Source organism: Populus trichocarpa, chromosome 19 (genome assembly GCF_000002775.5).
Source record: "Populus trichocarpa isolate Nisqually-1 chromosome 19, P.trichocarpa_v4.1, whole genome shotgun sequence".
Classification (NCBI taxonomy): Eukaryota; Viridiplantae; Streptophyta; class Magnoliopsida; order Malpighiales; family Salicaceae; genus Populus; species Populus trichocarpa.
Window position 1 is genome coordinate 10,171,805 of NC_037303.2, and position 14,025 is coordinate 10,185,829.

The following is a 14,025-nucleotide window of genomic DNA, read 5'->3' on the forward strand; positions in this document are numbered from 1 at the left end:
CAGTAAAGTGTAAACTATGAAAAGTGTATCTTTTCTTCATACTGGAGTCTCCACCGCACACTGAAAACTATTACTATAATCGTAGTGGTGCTGCCAGCTGCCAAGCCAGCAGTTGCTAGTTGACGTATATGAAACGTTGAGAAGTGAACTTTTCCTATCGGCTATCAGAAAATTTCAAGTGAAGCCACATTGCATTGGCATGGCCGCGTTTACACTCACCCACCACCACCACTTCGGGCGTAAAAGGTGGTTCTAATTAACCACATCCAGTCGTCCAGATGGGCCTCCACCACCATATGGCGTTTGTTTCTCTTTATTATTATTATTATTATAGGGAAAAGGTCTATCCATTTCCTGGACAGTAAAGTCCCACCTGGCATGCACTGGCTTTGTGGTTACCCAGTCAACCTTTGGCTTTTCTTCCCATTTCCCCTGTTGTCCGTTGACATGGAACAACGAGTCACCAACTCAGTTGCTTAGAATCTTGATGAGGTATTTTCCATCCAATATTGACATCTAGATCTCTGTAATGATAACCCTAATTTTTTTTTTTTATTATTGGGTGCACATCGATGGTTGCTGCTGTAAAAAGATAAAAATGCATTGTTTTTCAATATAGTTAAATTATTATTTATATCCTTTCTAGTGGGACACGTAGAAAGGAGATTGCTTGATGGAGGATATTGTTCTTGCCTCTTTAGCAAGTGCTAATAAACGAAACTACAATTATACAATGTTCTTGCCGTTCGTGGCTAACTAATTAACCTCCCATCAAACTTTGAGCAATAACGTGGAAAATAACTAATTGGATTTGGCCCTTGACTTCTTGGTTGAGATTGCTTGGACTCCACCAAGGTGTTTTTCAAAGCCATAATCATCTCATACCAACTCATTTTATCGGCATGAATAATAATGAATAGCTTGTTTGTAATGTCACAACTCTTGCGAAAAAGTTCCTTGCATTTTAAGAGCTCCATTTATTGGTTTAGATTACTTGCTTGCTTAATTAAATTTTTTTTTATAAGCATGTAAGCGATTCATAGACTCAAAAAATATTTCAGGGTTCTATAGACTTATGATCACTACCAGTTGTTTGACTTGCTTTATCTTTTAGTCTTTATTTACTGTATTTTTTTACTTGCTATTTTTTTATTGTTTTGGTGGGGCACCCTTATTGGGTTTTGACTTTGTCATTTTGATTTTGTTTTAGACTTGGGCATGCCCTTTCAATTTTTTATTTTCTTGGGCTCTTTTGTTTTTTGTTTTTGGATTTCTCAAAACATTTTGTTAACATTTGATCTCCTACTTGCTCTCAGTGTGGGGTGCGATCTTAGTTAGAGTTTTCACGAAAACAAAATGTTTTTAGGCTTAAAGGGGACTATAAGGGATATATTTGTTTTTGAACGTGAAAGGAATAACAAAGAAGAACTTTCATTATTTCAAGTGCAAATAGTTAAGAATGATAATTTTGGATCTCGTCTAGTGTTTTGGACTTGCAAAGAACTGTGTTTTGCAAGTTTATGACTATTAAATCCATTACACACCATTATTTATAATGCTAAAAACAGCTCGAGAGACATAGTGTATAGGAGTTAAAGATTTCTGATTTTGTCTTTTTGGCTTAGTTGATCACCTTAAAGAGAATTCATTGATTTAATTAATTTGTTAATTCATTTTCCATCCCATTCCAATAAATAAAATGCCAAACATTATTTTGAGTACACATCAAATTATTTTATGAAATATAAAAGTAAGTTTAATTTTTCAAAATTATTTAGCAAAATAATTTCACAAAATCGATTTGATGGTGTGATTTTAGTTAGTATTTTCATGAAGAAAAACCTTTTTAGACTCAAAGAGGACAAGGGATATATTTGTTTTTGAACATGAAAGAAATAAAAAAGATGGCCTTTCATTATTTCAAGTGAAACGATAAATTTGGACCTTGTCTAATGTTTTGGACTTGCAAAGAACTGTGTTTTTTTAGTCTATAACTATCAAATCCATTACACACAATTATTTATAATGCTAAAAAATAGCTCGAGAGACATGGTGTATGGGAGTTAAAGATTTTTTATTTTGTGTTTTTAGCTTAGTTGATCATCTTAGAGAAAATTGATTGATTTAATTATTTTTTTAATTCATTTTCCATCCCATTCTAATGAATAAGATGCCAAATGTTTTGAGCAAATATCAAATTATTTTCTAAAATAAAAAAGAAAGTTTATTTTTTCAAAATTGTTTAGCAAAATAATTTCACAAAATCAATTTCATCACAAAATTGATTGATTTAATTATTTTTTAAAATCATTTTCCATCCCATTCTAATGAATAGGATGCCAAATACTGTTTTGAGCAAACATCAAATTGTTTTCTGAAATAAAAAAGCAAGTTTATTTTTTAAAAAACATTTAGCAAAAGAATTTCAAAAAATCAATTTTATCATAAAAGTTTGAGTTGAGCCTTGAGATCATGCAGAGTTATGAGGGTTTTTCTAGAGTTTCAAAATGATGGGATGCCCTCTAGCATCTTGCATGACACATTGTAGAGTTCAATCATTTGCCATTATATTTATCTAAACATGGATGAGAATAAAATGCCAAATTTCACTTTCATAACAAAAACATCTCTTGATTCCATAACAACAATGAGACAAAGAAAATTCATACTTCATTAAAAAGATAAGATTCAACTCCAAAACATACAAAAACAATAAAGTTTTAAATATGTACAAAAAAGGTAATATGATTGGATTTGCAAGGTTCGAGACTCTCGTTTCCCAATAGTTTGCTATGCCGTATTTATCATTCTTATCTTTAAATGATAACCACTCGTTCTGAATCAGGATGTTAACCTGATTCTTGAATCATTAAGAATGATGAACCTGAAATTTACCAAGCATATAATAATCAACATAATAATTTATTTATTATTAATATTATCAATGATCTTTATATTTTATAAGAAATAAACAAACTTGCAATTCTAACCAGATTAATTGATAGGATTTGCAAGGTTCAAGACTCTCGTTTCCCAATAGTTTGCTATGTCGTATTTATCATTCTTATCTTCAAATGATAACCACTCGTTCTGAATCAGGATGTTAACCTGATTTTTGAATCATTGAGAATGATGAACCTGAAATTTACCAAGCGTATAATAATCAACACAATTTATTTATTATTAATATTATCAATGATCTTTATATTTTATAAGAAATAATCAAACTTGCAATTCTAACCAGATTAATTGACAATCTGTTCAATGATCCATTTTTATTCCAATGATCATATCTCATTGTTGAATCGTTAAAAATTCTTTCTAAAAATTCTGTTTCTTAACATAATAAATCGACCAGGTATTTATCAAACAAAAGTTTCTGATTAAAATTCTACAAGCTTGGTGTTTCCCTCACTATTAATAATTTATAATTTTCACGAATAGATACACTTTAATTCAACACTTCTTTTTTGAAAATCAATCAATCGTATTTCTATTTTCGAATGACACATGAATTCTAGTATCTTCACCTCGATACTCTTGAATCCAACATTCTCCATTTTGAAAGCCAATTTAGTCTGATATTCTTTTCTAAATACCATAAAAATATTTTATTATCCTCTCTATGATGCTTTTTTTCAATTTGGCATTCCTCATTTTCAAAGCCAATCCAATTCAGTATTCTTTCTTGAATACCATAAATATATCAGTATCTCCTCAATATACTTTTAAATTCGACATTCCCCATTTTAGAAGCCAATCCAATATGATATTCTCTCTTGAAGATGGTTGGAAATAAGATCTTTCTTGTCATGTCTAACCTACATTTCTTCAATCAATCAAGATAAATGCAAATGGACTTCAATGCTGACTTCCATCCAGTTTTGATGCTTGATTTTATGGATGTGTTTCCTATTAGGGTTGTTGCTGCTCTTCATAAGGAATATCTAGTTGAAGAGTCCAAGTTAGATATCTAAACCTCTTTCCTCTATCTCCTTTTACTTATGTACACAAATCAATCTTATGAGGTTTATCCATGTAACATTTATTTTGTTTTATTTTATAAATTCATACTTCATTAAAAAGATAAGATTCAACCTCAAAACATACAAAAACAACAAAGTTTTAAATATGTACAAAAAAGGTAAAATGATTGGATTTGCAAGGTTCGAGACTCTCGTTTTCCAATAGTTAACTATGTTGTATTTACCATTCTTATCTTCAAATGATAACCACTCGTTATGAATCAGGATGTTAACGTGATTCTTGAATCATTGACAATGATGAACCTGAAATTTACCAAGCATATAATAATCAACATCATAATTTATTTATTATTAATATTATCAATGATCTTTATATTTTATAAGAAATAATCAAACTTGCAATTCTAACCAAATTAATTAACAATCTATTCAATGATCCATTTTTAGTCCAATGATCATATCTTATTGCCGAATCGTTAAAAATTCTTTCTAAAAATTCCATTTCTTAACATAACAAATTGACCAGGTATTTATCAAACAAAATTTTCTAATTAAAATTCTACAAGCTTGGTGTTTCCCTCAATATTAATAATTTATAATTTCCATGAATAGATACTCATTAATTTGACACTTCTATTTTGGAATCATATTTCTATTTTTGAATACAACATGAATTCTAGTATCTTCACCTCAATACTCTTAAATCCAACATTCTCCATTTTAAAAGCCAATTTTGTCCGATATTCTTTTCTAAATACCATAAAAATATTAGTATCCTCTCTATGATACTTTTTTCAATTTGGCATTCCTTATTTTCTTTGAATTGTTTGAATTTACTATGGATTTGTGTTTGATTTTGTAAACCCCCGGTTTTAATTTTTCTGGGTATTTAAAAGATGAGAAATGTAACCAATAGTAAAATGGGTTAAATTAAATTAAAGAAACCTAAATCAAGATAAAAATAATGAAATTAATGAAATGAAAAGTGAATATAGTATTAAATTATTGAAAAGAAAAACATTTATGAGGACAAAATGAATACGTAAGATCAAGAGAGGTCAATATTCAAATAACAGAAGGTTGAGAGTTTATGTACAAATGATAAAAAGGGGTGGGGATAAATGTGCAATTAACAAGATGTTAGAACTATAAATATCATTCTATTTTCTCTCTTAGAGGGACTGGCAAGAGTAAGAGAGAGTTTAGAGAGAGGCTGGAGAGAAGACATATTGATGGCAGAACATCTGACAACTATATCTCCGCCGAACATCCGACAGCTATAACTCCATCTTCCACCGTTGGATCAGAACGATATTCAGATATGTTGTTCTCATCCATATAGTGTACATTGTCACTGAAGGGATTTTCTATATCAGTCCCCGTTTGAGAGATATCAAGGGAGGAAAATATCTGGAAAAATACACTTCTGGACAGTCTTCTTTGCTGTCTGTTTTCTCCTTCGGCCACCGTTGGATTAGGCTATAATTTGGATATTTGTTCTTCCTGATTCTGTCTAGATTCTGAACGGTGGAGATCTGAAACAAACATTCGGTATAGAAGTTGTGTATCTCGCACAGTAGGTCTGCAAGTTTGAGGTCAGTTTGGTTAAACCCATATTTTTGGAATTTCACCATTTGATGAAGTTAATATTTGGATATGTTATACTCATAATAACGCATTATAACTTCACAGTATAGATTGTTTGGAATATTATTCGTTTGTTATTTATGGTTGATTGAAACTGTTGTCAAGGATTGTGTTTAGAAGAATATTGTTCGGAAAGTTTGTAAAATCGATAAGAATGTTTTATTTTGACGTTAAGAGGGAAGATTGAAATAAATAAGATAAATTGGCTCTTATAAAGATATTTTTTTGACACTCTTAAATGATATGTGATATGGCCAGGGGTTGAGATAAAAGAGAAAAAGTTAAATTGTGGATGTTGTGTGTAAATGGAAAGGTTGATGAATCTGGACAGATTCGTCTCCTGACTTTTGGAGAGAATTCGAGTAGGAGGATGAGAGAATTAGGATCAAGTTTCTTCATAGTAATTGTAGTTTTGGATGTTAGCTAACTAAGAAAATTGGTCTTGCTCAATATGGAGCTATAGAACCCCAGCTATGGGTCATCAACTGAGATTGGGTCCTGACAGACCCTGTAGGGTAGTGTTTGTTGATGAACAATTTTGACTATCTCAGAGGTAGAACTGGGTTCTCCTTCCTTCAGAGAACTTGTAGCCTCGTGTATTAGCTTTCCAACGAGACTAATCTCGTTTGAAACGGAGTTCTATAACTCTAGATATAGTTAAAAATCTGATGAGTATTTAGACAGTAACAGTTCAATGTGTGGACAGTAACAGTTCAATGTGTAGACAGTAACAGTTCAAAGTTAGATAGTAACGGTTGGACAGTAACAGTTCAATGTATGGACAGTAACAATTCAAATGTCTAGATAGTAACAGTTCAAAGTTAGACAGTAACAGTTGGACAATAACAGTTCAATGTGTAGACAGTAACAGTTCAATATCTAGACAGTAACAGTTGGATAGTAACAATTGGAAATTGGACAGCAACAGTTCAAAGTTAGACAGTAACAATATACTTTCACGTGAATACTATATAAAAGAATTGAGTCATACGAACACTTGCACATTGAGATACTAATTCTGAAAATATACATGATATATGTATGTATGTTATTATGAGGAAATGAACATGCTTAGAAAGTAACATATGAGTAATGAATGAATATGGATTCTTTGTAATATCGGCCTGAAGGAATGATAACTATGGTTGGATAAAGGATGACAACATTAATGGGTGTAATGAGAAAAAACATAAGATATAAAGAAAGAAATGATTTAAAGAAAGTTTATTAGCTATTGATATGATTATTATAAAACATATCCTTGAATGAGGAAAATTTATGAGATGAGTTTGTGACTGCAGGAGGGACCACCAGTGTGGTGCAACAGCAGCAACAGGGGAGCACAAGTAGAGCTTCTACTGCAGGTAGGTGACTTTCACCTTCCTTTTAAATAATGTTAAATAATGAAAATACTTTATCATGAATGTTACTCTATTGTGTTAATTCAGATATTAGACTGTCAAATGCTTAAATGTTAACAAATGATTAGCTTTGGCTAATGACATTCGAAGGGATGGCCGGGATAAATGAATGATTAACTTTGGCTAATTGCATCCGAAGGGATGGCCGGGACAAACAATTGATTAACTTCGGCTAATGGTATCTGAAGGGATGACCGGGACAAATGAATGATTAGCTTTGGCTAATTGCATCCGAAGAGATGGCCGGGACATACGAATGATTAGCTTCGGCTAATGGCATCCGAAGGGATGGCCGGGACAAACAATTGATTAGTTTCGGTTAATGGCATCTAAAAGGATGACCAGGACAAATGAATGATTAGCTTTGGCTATGCATACGAAGGGATGACCGGGATGAACAATTGATTAGCTTCGGCTAATGGCATCCGAAGGGATGACCAGGACAAATGAATGATGAGCTTTGGCCAATTGCATCCAAAGGGATGTATGGGACAAACAATTGATTAGCTTTGCCTAATGGCATCCGAATGGATGACCGGGAAAAAGGAATGATTAGTTTTGGCTAATGGCATCTAAATGGACGACCGGGACAAACGGCTGATTAGCTTTGGTTGATGGCATTCGAAGGAGATGGCCGGGGTGAGTGAACAGTTAACCTCGACAAATGATGTCTTAAAAGAATGGCCGGATTTAAGATTATGGTTGATTGTAAGAATTGATGTATATATATGTACTGCAAGTTGTGTATACCAAGAACATGAAGGAACTACAAATGTCACGCTTCGAACATGAGATAATGTTAATGCTTCATTAAACTGCCATACCATTTTCTTATTATTATTATTATTAAGTAATTGCATTCTTGTAAATGTTTTGTACTGCAGTAGGGACGTCATACCAACAAGGTGCCTAGGAAACCCAATATACGGGAACCTACTTTTGCAAGGAATCATGTAGTTGCATTCTAAATCATGATGTATTTTATATGAATCAATATACTGAATGTATAACTATTATTAGATCCTTTTAGATTAAATTCGTGATGACTATTTATAGGATAGAATACAAACTCATGTCTATGCATGTATATTTTAAATGCAAACTTCTAATCATGCAAACATAATATTATGTGTTTATGTAAGATTCACTTTTAAATGAAATGTTGATTGTTGTTGATGTATGGATTGTATATTGATGATGTGAAGGGAACATGTTCGCCGATTACCGACACGATGTGTGTCAAGTACAAAAAAATAAAAAATTTACTGTTGTTTTGGGCTTGAAAAGTCGTGTTGTTATAGATTTCATGCAATTTATCTTGAAAATATTAATTAGATTTGATATCATGAATTATATTTAATTTTAGTGAATTATGCATTGCATTAAATTTTGAGAATTGTTTTTGAATTTGCTATGAATTTTGAAAATTAGGGTTGAGTTAATGCAATTTAGTTAAAATTATATTCAATTGATCGAAATCAAATTTGTTTCTTTTTTAACAGAATATCTCATAACATCTTTATGTTATGTTATTATGGTGGCATTATTATTCTTAATGTGAAAAATAGTATCATACAATGGAACTACAATTCATTAATGTTATAGGTGAAAATAATTGAGATTTGTGTTTCGAGTGGTAAGCCTGATGCTACTTGTGATTATAAAATGTAAGAATTTATTGCATTTGATTATTATGGTTATTTGCAGGTATTTTTAACTTGGATAAAATTTTGGGTAGAGCTCCTAAATAGGAAAACTATGCTGAAATTTTATGAAAATTGAAAAATTTCTTACTTTATAAAACCATTAACTAAATTTGATGTAAGATTAATAAACTAAATAACCATTGAAATTAGATTTGTTATGTTATTCAATGATAAATGTCATAAGAACCCTTCTTGTTAGATTTAGATGCAGGAGAATTTTGTTGCTGAATTTAACTGATGTCGTAGTCTTGAACTGTAAAATTTAACCGATATCGTGGTTTAAAATCACAACATTTAATAGATATCTTGTTTTTCAACCACAACTTATATTCGTTACTGTTTTTAAATACAATATTAAATTTTTGTCATGTTTCATTTCAAAACCCTGCTCAATTCTTTTGGTAATGTGTTAAATCACCAAATCATTTTAGATAGTATGCTAATAACCTAACATAGCCCTTTTCTAGCTTACTATTATTTTGTGAGTGGTAAAAAAAAAAAAAAAATTCACTTTGCCCATCACGTGAAGATAAGTGTCAAGTGATGGGTAAAATATCACTTTACCCATCGTGTGAAGATAAGACTTAAAATTGGAGTGATTGGACAAAACAACTGCGGTAGTTTATCTTCTTTTCGATCCATTATTAAATTTATTACACGTGCCCGACAAAAAAGAGATAATAACATAAATGCCCCTGCTCAATTTTGCCTTGCTGGACTTTACTGTTCTGTCCTTCTTTATTTTATAAATTCATCTCATCTCTCATCTTTTGTTATTTTGTTTGATCCGATAATCTGCCGGTACATCCTTTCCTCCAATCATTAACAAAAGATTGGATGATTTTTTATTTTATTTATTTAGCTTTTTTTCAAGTAAAGGCTTTTATTAAATTATTTTTTATGTATTTATTTTTTTAAGATATTATTCTTATTCATCCATATTTTTTTTTATGTTTTATATATATGAACACTATTTTTAAAATTAAAAAAAATATTTATTTTTAGATGATATTTCTTATATATGCAGAGCTACATACTTTTTTTTATGTTTTATATAGATTAATTCTATTTTTAAAATAAAAAAATATTTATTTTTAGATAATATTTATCATATGTATAACCTTATATAGTTTTTATTTTTCCTTTTATCTAATCAATCAATTTCATGTGTGTGCACTACCAGATTTACAAGTTTTACCAACGAAAATTTAAGTCGGTATTTACACTAGCAGTTCATTGGTATGTATGTTACCGACGGACTCACGGACAAAAACAGTCCATCGAATAAAATCTCATCGGTAATTTATGATATGTCGGTAATAATTATATCAATAAATTTATAGATGGACGAAACACGCAAAAAAATTAACTTGTTTTATTTCGTTGATATCTCTACTGGTAAATTTAACATATCACCGACAGGAAAACCACATGTGATGCCATCCATGCTTTTATTTTTTCGTAGGTATATCCATCGGTAAATATAACATATCACTAATAGAATACCATTTTAATTTCATCGATGAGTTAACAGTAGCAGCGATATTTGTAGTAATTCTTTTTCAATTCTCTCGAAAATATATTGACAAAATTGTTCAGTCGGTAATATTTAAAAAATATATATTTTTTAAAAAATATATTGAACAAAAGTAGAAAAATAAAATAAAATAATATAAAAATAAAATATTTATTACAAATTTAAATATTTGTAAGTTCAAATACAATAAATTTTATCATCCGCTTTGCATGTGAGATGAATGGAATGGAGCTACTGGTATGCGTGGTAACGAAACCGTGAACACGCTGATTCCAATTTTCCACATCAGACTGTGAGCATCGCTTGAAACACCTGGACATCATGTGTTGAATGTATTCCTTCCATACAGCCTTTGACATGTATACCAATATAAAATCCTTCCAAACTGCCAGGTCATTCCATATTGAAAGCTCTCTTTCTTTCTCATATTTTTTTGTTTTCTTTTGTACCTCATACTAAAAATCATGCAACTTATACGGTACAAATTAATTATCTATTAGTAAATGAAAAATAAAATTTAATATTTGGAATAAAAAAATATCCTGAATTCGATCTTATCTAATTGCAGCGTAATTCTCTTAAACCCTCATCACAACATTATTTATCAGCTCTCTCCCATTCAAATTTTCCCTTAAAGTAAAAATTTATAAAAGAAAAATTTCAGTAATTTCAATAAAGGGTCCAAATTAACATTAAAATATTTAAGTTAATAATAACCCTGAACCTTGAAAACTATGCATCGATCTGCAATTTCCATTTAGGACGTTTGGAAATCTAGCTCCATTAAAACAACAACATTCTCATCAACGATTTAAAGGCCGTTGTTATTGTTCTTGCAACCTTGATGTTTGTAAACCTAAAATTGAATTCGTTATATGAAATTATTTTTTAAAAAATTATTAAAATGTCGTTGTGAAAGCAAAACAAACTTACATTGAAATGTTATCATTCCACTGGGCTTTATACTTACGAGTAAATGGATCCTGCTGTGATGGGAGCCTTTCTTGATGTTAATCAACCAAATATTGCCTTACCTTTTTATGATGTCCTACTTGTACCTGATTTAACAAAGAATGTACCGTCAGTAAGCTAACTAACTATCCAGTTTTCAATTAATTATGCATTTTCTAATGTTGAATTTTGTGTTAAGGAATGAGAAATAGGACAACAAATGATCATAGGAAAGTGCAAAAGAAGCATAAACACCTATGTGATAGTTGTCAGTTAAGAAATCTTAGTTGATCACCTTTTTTTCTTGTTTTGAACATTTAAGTACTAGTACCTTTGAAAAAATTCATTGTAATTTACGAGGACTTACTCATGTTTTGTCAATTGGAAAATTTAACTATGTTTCATGCTTGGTAGATGATTTCTTTAAGTATACATTAATAATTCTTTTACAACATAAATCTAGTTTTGTGAGTGTAAATTTAGAATTTGAATAGAATGTTTACAAATAATTTTATAAACAAATCAAAGTGTTTCACTCAGATAAAAAAGAAGAGTTCATCAATTCAAAACTCTCATTTCATTTCCTCATAGGCATCATCCATCAGGTATCTTATCCATATACTTTGAACAAATAGGTTTGATTGAAAAACTTCATAGAATGATAAGAAAGCTAGGTATGACTAAGTTGTTCCATAGTGATATTCCTTTATTTATGATGGTAGAAACATTTACTATTGTCATTGATTTTATTAATCACTTACCTTCGTCAACTTATAATTTTTAATCTTTTTTACATTGCATGGTGTTCACCTTATTTTTTCTTCGCTTCATGCTTTTGGATCTAAATTCTTCCTTTACACTTGGGACACATCACAATTTAATCCCAAAACAATTCTTTGTATCTTTGTAGGTTTTAATGACAAATGACAAACATAAAGGATACAAGTGCTTTAACTTTACAAGCAAAATGTTTTTTCATCTCATGACAAGTATTTTTTTATGAACTTATTGTTCTATACAACACTAAAAATTCCAATACTATAACTTTATCACCACATGTTATAAGTATATTTTATTAATGGCTGCCTAATATTAATTCCACTGAAGAAAATCCCTTACTAATATCGACCCCACCATGCACGAGTTCTTTGCCCACATAAATTATACCTACATTAACTTCTTTATTTATTAATGCTTTTTTAACTCGTTATGTAGGTACAAGTTTGTTTCCTCATGTTGTTCGTACTTCCAATCACGTGGGAACATCATCCACTACTCAAAATATTGCCACTTCACCATAGACTGGGCTATGAGAGCAAAAACAACCATAGATAAGTCTTTTAAAGAAATAATAACTTTCATAATATGAATTTAGATTTTGTTAATCACCTGTTCTATTAGAGATGTTATCACTAAATTGATGGTATTGATTAAACATAAAATTTTTCTCCTGTTGTTGTAAAACCAGGAACCATATAGATGATCATCACAGTTGTACTTGTTCAACAATGGTTTATTCATCAACTTGACATTAAATATGCATTTATGTGTGGTATTATCATGAATGGTATTTATGTATTTATAGAACAACAACATGGAATGGTTGATATACATCATCCAAAGCATGTATGCAAACTTCAACAAGCTCTATATGGACTTAAACAAGCATGTTGTGCTTAGTTTGATCGATTTAGTACTATTTTTCTCAAATATGGTTTTTGTTTTGTTGTTAATTAATCCATTTTTGCTCATTTTCCACTCTTATCATGGTTCACTCATTCTTCTCCTTTATGTTGATGATATCCTTCTCACATGTTCTATTATAACACTTGTTATAATTTTTATTAATTTTCTAAGATGTGAATTTGTAATGAAGGACTTAGGATTGATTCATTATTTCTTTGGTGTTGACATCTCATAAACAACTAGTGGTCTTCACCTGTCGTAGTCTCATTATGCTTTTACCAAACTTAAACATGCCAACATGGTAGATTGTAATCCTATGGATACACCTCTTGAAGAAAAGATAAAAACCTCATAACATGACACACCTCTAGAAGATCCAAGCTATTTTTTGGGACTTATTGGTTTCTTATAATACCTTACACTTACACACCTAGACCTCCATGACAATGTTAATTTTATGTCGCCATTCATGCACACTTCAGATACTACACACTTAGAAACGGTGCATCCTATTTTATGTTACGTCAAATGCATTATCAACATAGGTCTGCATTTCTTTTTCTATATTACACTTGATCTTCTTGCTTTTTCAAATGTAGATTGGGAAGGATGTCACACTACTAGACATTCCACTATTAGATTCTGTGTTTTCCTTGGAAACAATCTTATTTCTTATTGTGTAAAAAAGCAACATACAATCTCTCGCTCCAACACTAAAGCTGAGTACCGCTTTATGGCCAACACCATATCTGAGGTGACATTGATGACTTTCATCCTCAAAGACCTTCACATTCCAGTACAATCTCCACCAATACTCTACTGTGATTATCTTAATGCTCTCCATATGACAGTCAATCCAGTTTTTCATGCTCGTAGTAAATATATTGAATTGGACTATCATTTTGTGCAAGAACAAGTTGTTATTAGACAACTTGTCACCAAGCATGTTTTCACTAATAATCAAGTTGTTGACCTTCTCACTAAACCAATGTTAAAAAAATGCTCTTGTTTATTTTCAAACCAAACTCTACCTCCATACTCGATATAGTTTGCAGGAAGTTGTTAACACAACACACTCCAATCATGGCAGC